The sequence below is a fragment of the Rissa tridactyla genome, chromosome 6 (assembly GCF_028500815.1).
Source record: "Rissa tridactyla isolate bRisTri1 chromosome 6, bRisTri1.patW.cur.20221130, whole genome shotgun sequence".
Classification (NCBI taxonomy): Eukaryota; Metazoa; Chordata; class Aves; order Charadriiformes; family Laridae; genus Rissa; species Rissa tridactyla.
The window spans coordinates 2,606,257-2,621,959 of record NC_071471.1 but is presented as its reverse complement, the minus strand read 5'-3'; positions in this window follow the sequence as shown (position 1 = coordinate 2,621,959).

Here is a 15,703-nt window from a genome sequence, read left to right as displayed (position 1 = left end):
TTTTGAATAATCTTCCATGTGCTTGTCTTCAGGTATGCATGTGGGAACATGCTCTAGAAAATTTTTCTTCTATTTCTCTGGGTTCACAAACCCAGATGTTTCCACAGACACAGGTTGGTCAGGGGACCATAATCATGGAATCATAGAATTGTTAGGGTTGGAAGGGACCTTAAAGATCATCTAGTTCCAAGCCCCATAAATACTGAATGGAAGAATTTTTGATAGATCGATAAGATTTCCTATCAGCATAAAGCGTCCCCTCTTCCACAGACCCTTCTTAATGTGCCTTAAGAATTAGTTAAAGTTTAGTTCATTTCCTGAGTAATTTGAGGGCGAGAAGTTTGATCATCAGTAAGAATTCTTGAGAATTTTTACTTAAAACAGACAGTAAAGATTTCAGCATTTGATTTTAAAACTGTATCTAAGAATTATTTAGTTATTAAACGTTTTCTCTTTAAAAATCTAGACTTTGTTATTTTGGGGACTAGAAGGTGAAATTGCATTTCAATTCTTGTACACCCTGCCCCAGACACAGATGATGTTAATCCAGACTGATGAGTAAACCATTCAATACAGCTGAAATCAGTTTGGATTATAAATAATCTGTGGACATGTAGAACTTTTGTATTAGTGCTAATGCTGTTCAAGATGTAATGCCCAAGCTGGACTAAACACAGAATTGATGGTAAATCGAGTGAACAGGACACTTAGAAAAATATGTACATAGCTTGTGCTTTTTTAAAAAAAGAATTGTTTAAGGAAAACAGTGAAAATAAACTGAGAGGTGGTATTTTTTAATGTGGAAAAATTAGAGGCTTATCAAAGAGCAGGAATACAGAACAGTCTTCATAGGGAATTCAGAAAATAGAATGTTGTTCTGAGCTAACCGATGATTACAAGACAACTGCTTGTTGTCTTGTATTTTGTCTTGTGTTAATTATTATAATATAATAATAAGCCTGTCTTATATAAAATGTTTTATAGGTGTAGTGGTAGGGTAACCCTCAGTGAAATTAATAGTGGTTCTTATTTAACCTCAGACAATGGCTTGAGCTACAAAGCCTGAGACAAGCATTAACTTTTTGCACGCTTGTCACAAATGTTTATAGATGTTGAGTATTGATTTTGATGGTTTTGCTTGGATCTGCTTTTGCATTATCTCTGCCTTTAACTATTTTGCTGTTAGAGGTCCCTGTACTCTCTCATGTGGTGTCCTGAGAGTCAAAACATTAATTTATTGATATTAATACAGCAAAGGCAGTGTTCACCAGAGCAAAGTGTGGAGCCAAGTCATGGCAGAGCTTCAATGTTCCTGTTTATTTTAAAAACCACCACCACAGATCCAGATGTTCCCAGAAACTGCTGTGCCTTAACTGTTATGTCTTGATATCAATAATGCGTCTAAATAAAAGAAATGCACTTAGATGTGGCAACATAGAGGTATTTTGGCCCAGTACCTAGTAGCAGAGAAAGAAGTGGACGATCTCTGGGGAGAGATCAGTTTGTGGGTTCTTATTACTTCTTCACTCGGGACCAATGAGACTCTGAAAAGTGTATGACAATACTTTTAAGCAGCCATAAAAGACAATTAGAAGTATAACTGTGCCTGGAATATGATGCAAGTTCCTTTAAAAAAGAAAGTGATGCATGTTCTGATGTTAAAATGGTATAATCTGTGCTCTCCCTGCCTGAAACATAGAAGAAATGTGTATTTTTTCCAGCTTTTTTGCACGCTTAAGTACTTTGTTCTTCTTGTTCCAGTTATCGTTATAAAACCATTCACTTCACAGTTGTATGGCTGTGTGGCCAAAAAAGGAATGAGATCCCATTAGCCAAATCTTGTTTGTGAATACTTTCTCTAGATGGGGCAGAGACTCATCGGACACTTAGAATGACAAAAAGAGAGGCAAAGAAACAAACATAATTTAAAAGAACAAAAAATTTCATATAGAGCTGAAAGAAGGTTCTGCACACATAGTAATCTGATCATATCCTAGAGTTATTGTTCTATGAGAGTCATTTAAGTCTATGAGATCATTTAAGTCCTGAAACTGTGGTCTTCTGCACAGAAAAGAACTGGCACAGCTGCAGAAGATATAACACAATTTTTTTAATCAAAACTGCTTGTTGGACATAGCGGTTGGCTGCTGTTTTCTCTGGCCTTTACACTACCAGATTAAAAGAGTTTATGTTGCTTATTGCCACTGTAGGGATGGTTTTACTCTTGTTTTGAAAGCCCTTAAGGGAAGTGGAATTCCTTAGGAAAGGTGGAATTATGTTGAATGAGGGCAACTGTTCAGATGCCCTGTAAATTCAGAGTCAGATAAAATTCTGCATAGTGTTTTGAATAGTAAGGTATGTATTCACATAAATTAATTGCTGTATGTCTCTCACTAGGTGCCTGATTTCAGAACGTTTTTAAACTTGTATTAATTCTAAAATGACAGTTATTTTGATTGTTCTGGTTTTGTTTATGAAGGAAGACAGCTTGGATGCAGAAGGCAGTTTGTGATGTGTTCTCATCAGTATTAACTCTTATTGAAGATTAGGATGAAAATCTCAGTATTTGAGTTCTATAAATCTGGGGTAAGCACTATGTGATCAAAATCCGTGCCTTTGGCTTAATTCTTTCATATAGGTTCTTTTGTGATTTGTATATAATAATTACAGGTAAAAAATTAATTCCGTTTAGGATTTTTGTCTTTCTTTGGCTCTTTTGTTAAACACTTTACTCAAATGCTATGCAAAAAGAATGGAAGTTTTTGTTATCATGAAATGCTAAAATATATTTAATTCTGACATGACAATATGTGTGGTTCTGCTGCCTGGAAGGGTAGAAAGATGGTGAGGCAGAGAATGAATGGAACAAAAAAAAAGTTAAAAAAATAAAAGTGTAGATGGAAGGTTATGATCTGGATTTGCTTGAAGCAGATTGTTGTTAGCTTCTTATCAGGCCTGTGATTAGATCTGCATATATTAAATAGTGAAAACATATCATACTAGATGACAAGTTTGAAAACAACAGATCTGGATAGTTTATATTGAAAAATAATTTTAGGACTTTATTTTCTTGACCTATTTGAGTTCTCTCCAGCCACTGTTCTGACTGCTGCCAGGAAAGATTTTAGGACGGATTTCTGTAATACAAATATTTGATTCCTACCATAATATAAACATTTCATACCCTTGAATGTATTATGTCAGTTTTCTGCTATAACCTTAAGAACTAAGTCATTTCTACAGTGAACGGAGACTAAAGTAGAACTCTTACAGCACTTTGGTGATAAAGGGGCTTTGTGCTGTATCCTTGACCCAAAATTCATTCTGTGTCTCTTGTGCTGTGTGATCTTGGTAACAAAGGTTTCTGAATCTTAGTGTGCTTACTTGCTAGAATAAAATGCTTAAAACTCTTTTTAACACAGTGGAGTTGAATATGTTTACCCCCTTATTTTTATTCCCTAAAAATAGCAGGCTGTCATTTATCAGACAATAGCAATAGTGGATGAGGCAATCGGATAACAGTGTGACTACAAAATAACTTCATGTCCCTGACCTGGAGATGGCCTCTGCGCACAGTTTCAGCTTTGGAATGATCTAATCTGAAGTACTGAAGTATGGTAATGCTGCAAAAGCAGCATTAACAGCATCGTATAAGCCCATTTAGAGAGGATTATGCTGCTGTCCCTTCATTTAGCCCCTCGTTTATCACACAGTTTGGAAACCTTCAGGAAGCAAGTTCTTAAAATTGAGGTATTATGAGTGTGCTTTTAAAAGATATTTCTAATTCTTTGATGTGTACTATTAGTGAAGAAAACAGACTTTTCTATTGTAACACTGCAAAAATGTTGTAATTACAAAAATGAAAAAATGTACACTAGTAGATAATTTCTTCCAGACCTAATCAGAAGTTCAGCTGTGTTGGACAACCGAAAGCTCGTTCTTCTGTCTTTACTGTTTAAGATAATTTTTTAGCATAAGGGGCCACATCAGTTAAATTCATATAAATCTGCCGTTTTGTGTATATTTGCGAGTATTGTGTATTTTTTTTGGCTTTAGTGGATTTAATTTCATTTTACGCCAATGCCAGTGATTAGCATTTGGCCTGTTCGAGAAGGAGCCAAAAGCAGCATCTCTATTTCTAATAGCCAGCACATCACCGATAGCAGATATGCTCTATATTGTTCTGTTTAAACAGGCATTCACTCTCCTAGATCGGTACTGTAATGCAATCAAAAGGACTATTTTTCATAAATTTCCTTTTTACATCTTTCACTTATTTTTGCACACTTATAAAGTAACAAGCATCTATTAAAGAAAAAAAAAGAAAAAGATGTACTTATTCACTCAGTTTACACGTGCTTTTAAAAAGTATCCTTTAACGTTATAGAATAATAAGGTTTATAAAGTACACCACGTTTTGCAGTCCATGTGTGCTTAGGTATTCAGGTTCCTCATTAGAGAAGTAAGGTGTCTATTTTTTCTCTGTAACTCAACAGTATTTCAAAATTCAGTTATTTACTCAGTGTGGGGATGTCTGTAAGTCTGCAGTATAACTGAAAAGGTGGTGAGGCCACACCTTCTGTAGCAACCATTTAAACCAGCGTAGTTTGGCTGGCAGGGTAGTGATTTTTGCTTAAAAACTCTGTGAGTCCCTACAGCATGATATCTGTAAAAAGAAGCTCGTAATGGTGAATGCCTCTAGAGAAACATTCTTGATTCTCAAAGCATCTTAATTAAGATTTTATATGCAAAATATTGTTAAATGATCAATTATGCTTGCTGTGAAGCTTCTTTAGCACTTACTTTCTTGGGATGTAAATGATACTGTTTGTATTACAAAACTGGCTTCTGGTACACAGAAAATCCCTTGGCTGTATTGTGGCACTAATTAGTGGATTCTGCCTCTTCAGCGGGGATGTCAAATCCAGTGCCAGCCTGTCCTGCGTAGTTAAAGCTAAACTGAATCTTCCCTGTAGTTCAGAGCATAGTAACCTAACGCTGTGGAGGTTAAGTGGCCTGACAATAGCCCGACAGCTGTTGTCAGAAATACTTCTCCTCGGAAGTTCTATTAAAAAAATCTGCATTAATCTCGTAGTCCAGTGCTGTATGCTGCTTGTGTCCCCTTCCACAGGAACACGTTCATGTAGCATGGACTCTTCCTGAACACCAAAATAAATCTTGATCACGTGAAAGAGCAGGGGTGAGTTAACCACTCCCTGAAGTGCTTGCAGACAGCCTCAATAAATGTGCTGATTAGCAGAGAATTAACAAACTGGTATCTGAGGGAAAAGGGTGCAGCAACTTGCGTGTTTGCCGTTTGTACTGAGCAATAGATGGGGATGTGGCAGACAAACGTGGGGTGGGGAATATAGGTATTTCTGGGGCCGCAGCATGGGTGAGGCAGGTGTTAGGCCTGGGTGTAGAGAATAAGCCATGATATTTTGTATAAAGAGTGGCTTGGCTTGCTTTGCTTTTTAGTCTGAGACCCCTCTGGAAGCCTGTGTGTGTCCTTTGCCGTTGCTGGCTCTGCGTGAGGATGTAGCAGATAAACCAGCAAGAAACTAGTTTTGAACAATCCTTTTCTAGGAACTAAAAGAAGCTGGAATGAAAGCGCCATCCCTGGCAACATTCAAGGACAGGTTGGACGGGGCTTTGAGTAACCTGATCTACTTGAAGATGTCCCTGCTCATGGCAGGGAGCTGGACTAGATGGCCTTTAAAGGTCCCTTCCAACCCAAACGATTCTGTGATCTGTATATCTATCTGCTTTTTACTCACTGAGGAGAGCAACTGAGCCACCACAGGAAAAGAAATACTAGTTTGTCAATGGCGTAGGCCAGTGGTAATACATTAAATTCTCTCCTGGTGGCTTTAGGAAGAAAGCAGAGTGGCCTTGGACAGCTTTTCTAGTGACAATGCTCCGACTGTCTGAAACTGGTCTGTCAGGCAGCCCTCTGAATTTTGTACTCCCTGAAACACACTGCTGCTCCATTTCACTCTAAAAAAGGAGGTCTTGATCCAGACTTGATTCTTTCCCATTAAGCTTCAAACACTTTATGTTAATGAAACCCCAGTGAAAAGATGTGAAAGATGACATTGTCAACTCAGATCAATAAAAATTAGTTGAATAAATATGTAGGTGTATGCTTAAACTGGCAAGGATTGGAAGTTTTTTTCAGCTCAGATAGCATGAGCATAATTGAGGGGAAAAAAGAAGCTGTCGCAGATGGTGATAGCCGTGAGAGGCCCAGTGACAACCCCAAGTTTGCTACAGGGGAGCTCCTAAGGTAGGATAACGTACCAGAGCAACTGCCAAACCTCCGGCTCTAAGAAACACACTTATTAGCAAATCAAACTTGCATATTTGTAAAGAGAGTGAATGGAATCATTGCTTCCTATGGAGAGATGTTCACGAGTAGAAAAGTGAACTGAGAAACCTGTGTCTTGGCCCCAAGGGATCAGTGCCAGAGAGCATCTGGCAGAGATGAGGGAATGAAGATTTCCAGGAGTGCGGCAGCCTGCGGTATTGGCATGGTGTAGCGACTGCATGGTCAGAGTAAGGAGGAATTACCTATCATTATGCAAAATGCCTGGTAGAATTGGAAAATACCGGTGTTTTCCTGTAAGGGAGGGTGTTACCTGGGTCAATATGAGCTGCCTTGTTTGAAACCCTGCCGAGCTGGGGCTGATCTACAAAGGCAGAGCTAAGAGTGTACACAGCATGGCCGGGATTTTCTTCTTCCCCCTCCCGTTCACACCTTAACATAGAGTGCCCTTGGAGCCATTAGCAGCCAATAAAAAAATTCAAGGAGCCGATTCATGGTCAGTGAAGTGGAAAGGATAGCTTGGAGCTATTTTCACATGCTCCTTTCCGAATGGAACTGTCTTCTCATCAACTGCACTGGAGTGTTTCACACATTTTGTCTAATATCATTAAGAAAAGAAGTTTCTTTGGTCAGTAACAGTGCCAATGATTGAAGACAGTTTGGCTAAGGTAGACCAAGAACTTGCTCTTATTTCCTAGTACATGAAAGATGTTCTCCTTTCAAATGTTACGGTGTTATCCTGAAAGTGCTGAAAAGAACCCTTATTTCTTTCATGCCCCTGTGCAGGCAGAGGAGTAACTCCTTGTACACCTGCTGAGGCTGTTGCTATTTTCTCCAAAGGTGTTTTTTTTTGGTGTTGGCATTTATGTCAAATGCTGACCTTTTATTTCTTTATTGCCTGTGACAATATAGTTTAAATTCTACTCTTCAGGAGTGAGAACTCAACAGTATTATTAACTGTGTTATTTCTGCATATGCGCTTTTTTATTTATATTTGCACTCTGTAAGCGTCCCGACAATACCAGAGGCTGTAGGTGAGTTTTTAGAAACTACTTTCAAGATCTGCTTGCAAATGTTAATAAAATTCATGTTAGCGTCTGTACATAGATAGCTGGAAATCAATGGTTCATAAAAATGAGACTTTGCCTTCCGTGCAAAAGTGAGCTTTTTGAGAGTAAATGTAGATGACACACGTGCAGTGAATACAAACAAGTGCTTGTATTTTGTGCTTCATGTTGAAATTTCAGTCCGAAGTTTCCTTGTTTAACTGTGTATCAAAGGCTACGTGCACAACCACTTTCCTGTGCGCAAGAGAAAGATCAAGAACAAAATACAGCTGCCTAATTTAGAAACTCCTATTACCAAGCGTGACTTGTTTATGACTGTTTCAAGTTAGCTATTTAAGTCTAATAAGAAGTATTGCAGATATCGCCAGATTGCCAAATTACAGATGACTTTCAATTGTTACAAATATTGTAGGAGCTAAGAAAAGGAGGATTTTCTTTGCAAGGTTCTGCAGTAAGGTTTTTTTGAACCACTAAGTAGCTTTAAATTTCTGGCTATGCGATACCATGTGATGGTAATTCCTAGTAATTCATAGCTTTTAAGGTTATAATATTCTATGTGCTTATGTTAGTTGACCTCATATAACCAATATAAAGAACATTTCTTTGTTTTATATGTCACTTGTGTGTCATAGGGAACATTCTTAAATATCACAGAATCACAGAATGGTTTGGGTGGGAAGGGACCTTAAAGCCCAGCCAGTGCCACTCCCTGCCCTGGGCAGGGACACCTCCCACCAGCCCAGGTTGCCCCAAGCCCCGTCCAGCCTGGCCTTGAACCCCTCCAGGGATGGGGCAGCCACAGCTTCTCTGGGCAACCTGGGCCAGGGGCTCACCGCCCTCACACCAAAGAATTTCTTCCTAATATCTAATCTAAATCTACTCACTTTCAGTTTAATACCGTTACCCCTTATCCTGTCATTACACTCCCTGATCAAGGTTCCCTCCCCATCTCTCCTGTAGGGCCCCCTTTAGGGACTGGAAGGGGCTCTAAGGTCTCCCTGGACCCTTCTCCAGCTTGAACAACCCCAACTCTCTCAGCCTGTCTTCATAGCAGAGGTGCTCCACTCCCTCTGATCATCTTCATGGCCCTTCTCTGGACTCACTCCAACAGGTCCATGTTCTTCTTATGTTGGGGGCCCCAGAGCTGGATGCAGTACTCCAGGTGAGGCCTCACCAGAGCAGAGGGGCAGAATCACCTCCCTCAACCTGCCGGCCACACTTTTTTTGATGCAGCCCAGGATATGGTTGGCTTTCTGGGCTGAGAGTGCACATTGCCAGGTCATGTTGAGCTTATATATATATATAAAATTAAAAATATTTTAATATATATGTTTTTATAATAAAAACGTTAGTTGATGGAATTTGTAATATTCTGCTCTTGAACCTCTGTAGTGCTGCTCTTACTTAAGAGCAGCATGTTTGTTGACTACCTGACCTCTCAACTCAAAGAAAAAGCAAGCTCAGATTAAGACTGTCTTGTTCCCTCCTCCTGCCTCATGAGATGCATCCACAAAAACCATTCTGCTGTTCCCTTCATCGTGTCCGTGCCTCACTTCTCCAGTGGGAGCAGACAGTGCAGAATACTCCCACAGGCAAGCGACTTCAGCCGCCTGTTCGAGTGGCATTACGTGATCTGAAGGGGAATGTTTTCTTTTGGAAAGCTGCTACCTTTCTTCTCCTGGGTCCATGCTTCAGGTCAGGCGTGACATTGTGCAGAGAGGATTTTGTTAATTTTCAGCTCTGTTCTACACCTCCCTTCAGCGGCCTTAGGATTCTCTGCTGGCTTTCCTCTTTTTTTGTGCTGCTACTTTCCTACTCTACAGTACAGCCCAAAAGTAGCAGAGCCTGCTATCACAGTAGTGTTCTATCGCAGGCAATCACTGAGTTTCAGATAATCATTTGCTATCTGTTTCAAGTTATGATTTCTATAAAACTTACTAGGAAATACTCTATAAAATAGTAATGAAGGCTAGTTTTTGACCCTTAATTTTACTTTATGATGAATATCTCAACACTTGAAATTCATCCTCTGAGAATTACATGTTCAGTGAGTCAGAAATGCTGTTACAGAACTAAAAATTAGGTATTTCTGTTTCACTTTTTGATTAACAGGAGGTTTGTCCTGATGTGTATTGCCCACTATTCTGTTTGTTATACTGAATGTTGTACCTAGAAACAATAGGTGGAGTTTGTAAAGCAGGATGTGAAATATTCTCTAATGAAACTGCCGAGTTAAATTACACTGTGGACCAAGAAAGCACAACTGTGGCTTCTTAGGAACGCGTGTTATATTGCAGTAGCTATTGTACAATGTTGACATTTCTCCTAACTTGTTTATATATTAATTTAATATCATTATTTAGAAAGAGAGATGTGAATGGTGTGGACTACTGAGCATCTTGCAAGATGATCTGAATTAAGTGATGTCCAAGCATAGATTTAGCAGGAGAGCCGCTGCTCAGGTAGGACCAGCAGCAGTGCACGTGCTATGGGAATACCCTTGTGAATGTTCTGTTCGTATCCAGGTTGCCTCTGCCTCTTCTGGTGTGTGAGTAGTTGTCTTTGGCTCATTGGCTGGTTAGAAAAATCACAATAAAAACATATTGGTTTTTGACCCGCAACTAAAGTGACAGTCACTGCAGTGCACAATTATGAAAATATTTAACTTTGAATCAAATGGGATGTTTATTAAGTCCAAGTCTGCTAGTTATTGAGGTGACAGGAAAAAATATAGGTCAGAAGGAAATCAGTAGCTGAACATCTGGGACTGATATCTCCAAATATTTTTCACAGAAGACTGACACCAAAAGCTGGGGATGCTAATAAACCTATGGATGACAAAAGACTTGAGGGCATCGTTAATACAGAGGGTTATCAGAATAATAGAACTAGGATGAAATGTCCTTCTAATAACAGGGAACTTCTGTTGTCATCTGGGAGTCTATCACTTGGAAATAACCAATAAGCAAAAAAACTGTATTAGACATCTCTTCTTCGTGCTATTTCCATGGAAGAATTCCAAACAAACAAAAAAAAATTCATATCTCCTTTCTCAATTGTTCACTTTGCAAGAATGAAGTAGTGTTCACAGCAAGCGGAATAAAACCAGCAGGACTAGAGGGATTTGAAGGAATTTCTGAATTTCATGGCAAGGCTCGGTGCTCGACAGGAAATCTTTGCAATGCGGTTGTCATCTCTCTAGTAGAACAGAACAACTTCTGAGTTTGATGTTTTTCTCCCTGGGGTCCTGGTGGGTGGGCAGATGTGAGGAAACACTCTATAAAGGAGTATTCACTTCTTAAAAATTGTTCAGAATTGTGAACTAAGGCTAGAGGCCATATAGCATCATACTGGTTAAGAGGATACTAGTGTGAAAAACAAATTAAAAGAAATAAAGGAATGTGTCACAAAGGGTAATGAATAAACACAGCTGTCCCTTACCACTTTAAAGTATTTTTCTATCATACAGTTCTCTAAACTGGTTTTGGTTATTAATGTGAAATCAAAGCAGAGACTGTAGTTAAATTTCTTGGAGTAATAATGTCTGTAGTCTTTTACTTCTTTCAGACATAAAACTACTGAAAAAAGAGTGAAAAGCAACAAAAATCATATGGGTGCTTTGTCCCATCTAGGTTGCTGGGAATTTAAGCTGTAAAATAAGCTATTGGAAAATCACACTGGTTTTGCTCAGAGAAATAGAGAACAGTTATTAGCTTTTGTACTGTAAAACTAGCAATTATCAAAATGTCTAGAAGCCAGTTTAAAATATTACAAATACTCCTATTGTAAGGTTTTATCCTGCTCCCGGTCCGTGTTGGTATTGCTGTATTACAAGCCCATGAGAATATGAATGCAGTGTGGTCTCTACGTATTTCCTAGAGTAAACTGTTGGTAGCTCACAGCAGCAATAGGTAGTTTTGCATATCCCCTCCACTTTTCTTAAGGTCTGAGTAATGCAATTATAAACCCAGAAACTGTAGCCTGCATTCTACTTGTAGCTACATGTGACACTTGTATTAAGATAAAAAATTGTTGAAGATCTAACAATCTATTTTAACATGTATAAAGACTAAATCTCACACATTTAAATACTAAATACAATTTCCCGTCTGTAGTTAGGCATGTGACACAGGCTAGCATTTGTTGTCTGCCCTTAGAGCATTAACCTGGTGGAATTTAGTGGTTATGGCCTGACCCTTTAAGATGTTAAATGCTCACAATCCCGTTGCCTTCTCCAGCTATAAGGCGTGCTCGGCAAATCCCGTAAGCAGGAATTACATTTAGCAAAATAGGTCCTCCTTCTCTTATCGTAATCGGTTGAGTTCCTGAATTAGTGGAAGCATTCAGAATCCATTAAAAATAAACACTCAAAATCAGCCTGAAGTTTATATTCAGTCAGCACAAAACCATGCCTGATTTGAAATTTCTAACTTTAGACTAAGCTTGGTTCCAATCAGCAAATGAAGCTCACAATTGTATTGTATGAATGGTAGGGAATTATGATCACAGAACATCTTGAATATTTAGAAATGGGAGAGGCTGGAGGTAGCCCCAGTCAGTGCACACAGCTGTGGGCAAGACACGGGCCTCCTGGATGGTACATACTCCTTATCAGTTATTCTTTGCACAGCTTTAAAAAAAAAAAAAGTTGTTGACAAAATTCCCAATCCTATTATCAGTTTCACCACATCTTCCTGTTCCAAATACCATCAGGGATTAAGTATACTTATAGAGAAATACTGCTTTTGGGAGAATAGAGACAGCTGTGGAGGTGAAAAGTGCTGAGGTCAGACAGAAGAGAGAACCCAGATAATGAAAAATGTCAGGAGTAAAGAGAAGGGAAAGACTGATGAGATCATCAGCCATGGGATAATGATGCTGCAGCCCTCACGAAGTATGCTGTGGGATGAGCTCAGCCAAGGGTTTATAAGAGGCAAAGGTGTTAGACATAATGAAGCGAGATAATAAGCATATACCACACAGTGAAAGTTTCTCTGCTTATACACTCACGTATCTGTAGCACTGAATTTTTTTAGAGCATGTTTGTGATTAAAAGCTCAGAGGGGAAAAAAACCCCACTTCTCCTGTGGACTTTGACAGCCTGATCTTTCTAAAGAATCTGCCACTGAACTCGTAGCACAGGGAGCTTGAAATGCATGGGACAATCCAGCTACAGTGAGTGATGCTCGGGAACTGTATCCGTCTAGAAGTAATTCATCGTGGCACTGCACTTTCACTATTATTTGCATTTATAGGTACTGATTAACATCTGTGGATTTCAGAAGACTTCCGCTCAAGTTAGAGCAGTCTCATGGCAGTTGTGAAATTCGAGTTGCTCTAACTGTACCATCTTGCACTTGCAACTTGTCCTACGTACTTATTTTGAGGGAAGGTAAAACAGAGCTAGCTGCCTTTGGAGTTCTTCTGCATGTAGCTGGCATCACTCCTCTGTTTCCCTGGTATGATTTGTTTTGTAATAATGCATTTTTAATAAGTAATAATTCTATTAAAGTAGGCAGGTAACTGACATATGCTTGTGCAATTTATATTTTATGTCCCAGATTTTGTGTCATCTCTTCTAGTTTTTCTTATATTTTTTTTTAATTGTGTTGTTGGCTCTTCAGAGAGGTAGATCTCGTATGTTTGACAGACTTAGGAGACATACACAACGATATGAAGTCGTGCTACATAAGGACCAAGTTCCCTAGACCTCTTCACAAGGGAGGAAGGATGGTGTCTGTCTAGGACTGTCCAACAATTGTAGTGGTTAAAAGCATCTTTGCAAGTTCATTTATCATTATAGAAGCTTTGCTGTGATTTACTGAAGCTCAAAACCATCTTGTGTCCAGTCTTTGCAAGTGTCTGCACTGCAAATGAACTTGAAATTCCTATATAAAGTTCAAATTTGTACTAAACAGTGAAAGTTGACTGTCTTAAACTCCAGAAATATATTGTACAAATACGACCCGCAGTAATCCTACAGCCCTGCATCTCCATGCACTGCATGTGGTTAGAAAATATTGTCTTCAGCTGCTGCCCGCAAAAGGCATTGTATTCTGAGGCATACCATATTTCTGCAGGGATACATTAGCTGAATTCATATGTATCCCCTTAAAAGTCATAATCTAGAAAATTAAGCTTTTAAACATGTGTGATCTACCTTGTATAATGAATTTGTCTTACTGCTTAAATTAGTGAAAAGACTCAGTGAAGTGAGACATTTAATTTCACTAGCGTGAAATCTTTTTAAAAGGCCAGTTAGGAAGAAGATTCAGCAACTGCAGAAACACGAATATGGGACTTTTAAAGCTTCTAACTATTGGATGGTCATATTTCAACAACATGCAGTCATTTGCAATTAATCCCGTTATCCATCATACTTTCCTTAAATGTACACAAGGGTGTAAATAGGTACGTAGATTTCAAGTGAAAAGTCACGTTATTTGCAAAATCTTGTGGGATTCGTGCCCATGATATTGTACCCATTGCATATGTAAAATATCAAATAGTCATAAGTTGCTCAGAGCGTGCAACCTTTCTTTTTGAGACTAAAGGTCTATCATACGGTCAAACATAAAGTAAAACTTCCAGTAAAATTCCACTAAAAACTAGAATTAAATTATTAAGAATACTAAATCAGCCTTATAAGTAGCCTGTGGAGTTTTACTCTATACAATTCTCTTCTTACAGCAGATTTCCAGCTCTCTGTTTGCATTCTGGCAGTGGTAAGAGTACTGTGACCGGGAGCAGCTGTTTATGATGGTATCCAGCAGCTGAAAAAACCCTGATAGAGAATGCCAAAACTCTGAGGCTTTAAAATCTACTCTAGGAACTTTTTTCCCCCTATTCCCCCATAAAACAATTTATTGACAAAGATTAAAGTTAATTTTGGAGGAAAAAAAAAATAAGATGTAAAGAGTTTATAATTTTTTTTTCTCCTGTCTATGTCTATGCACCTTCTGAAACTTAATTGGGTGCCTTGGCACATCATATTGTTTGGCTCTTCAGCTTTAGCCATGTTACAAATTCAGTGTGCCCTTTCAAAAAGACTCAGGTGTGAAGGGATGCCTCCTGGGAATCTCCTGCACCTGGAAGGCCAGGTGCCTCGTTCCTCCTAATTCTGTCTTGGTAATTTTTAATATGCCCTTCTTTGAGCTGGCAGCTCCCATGTGTCTGATAGATCTTTGCCAGGAAAATGTAGTTGTATTTTTGTTGCAGTATCTTTTAAACCAGTTTGAAGTATGTGTGATCCTGCGTTCTCCTCTTGGCAATTGTAGTGGACTTGTACATTCGTATAGAAGCAGGACTGGGGCCTAGTTGTTGATAGAAAGGTTGAAGTCAGAATTGCATGTAGCTGCGTGTGGTCCCCATGTTTGTGAGTCACACTGAGAAGTTCTGCGCTGCCACCAGGCAACCTCAGCCCTCTGTTCCCAGCTCACCAGGATGGATTCCGGGTACAGCTGTAGCCTTGTCTCCTGTACACCCCTCTGGAGGAGCTGGGTGAGGAGCGCTCCAGGTACTGATGCAAGCAAGAGGAGCTCAGATAATCTCTTTCTTTTTACTGTCCTCCTGTCTAAGCCCACTTTATGTAACTATTATCTCCCTGCTAATACTGTGATTCAGGCTTTGTGTTAAATGGAGGAAGTAAAGGGCACCGCAGCATGGTGCTGGAACTGAGTCATTGCAAGTGCTACTTATAAGACACTAGTGGCTTCTCTAACTTCCTCAAGAGCTTTCTTCAAAGGAGTTACTAAATCTCCTTTGCTATAGAGAGAGCTTTGGTCCCTGGGTGCATCTAAAGAGTTTCATCTTTTTCAAAATGTTGTACTTGGTGCGTATCCACGGAAAATGCCACTGAAGAGGTGCCCAGACAGCTCTGTCAGGGGGCAGCTTTCCACAGCGTTCCCTCTGAAATTGTTTGTAACCAATTTTATGAACATTGCTGATGGTGTTAATAGCTATGGGTTGTAGGCACAAATGACTAAAACTCTTTGCAGTTAACTGAAGTGCTATAATCTGATCCTAATCTCTATTTCAAATCTGGTTTAATTTATTTGCATTAGAAGGAATGGATGATCTGGACTGTACCTGGCATTTGATCTTTATATTACGCTTATTGTGTTCATAGCATTTAATTAAAAATGTGGCAGGGTATATTCTTAGCTATAGTAAAATTCTTTCAGTAAATGATGGAATTATGGATTTTTCGAAAGCAGTTTGTCCATCTCTTTGTATTTTCACTTTGCTGTATTGCTGTCATTAAAATAATTTAAAAATAGTATTTTTTTTTTTTTATAGAGTACGAATACAA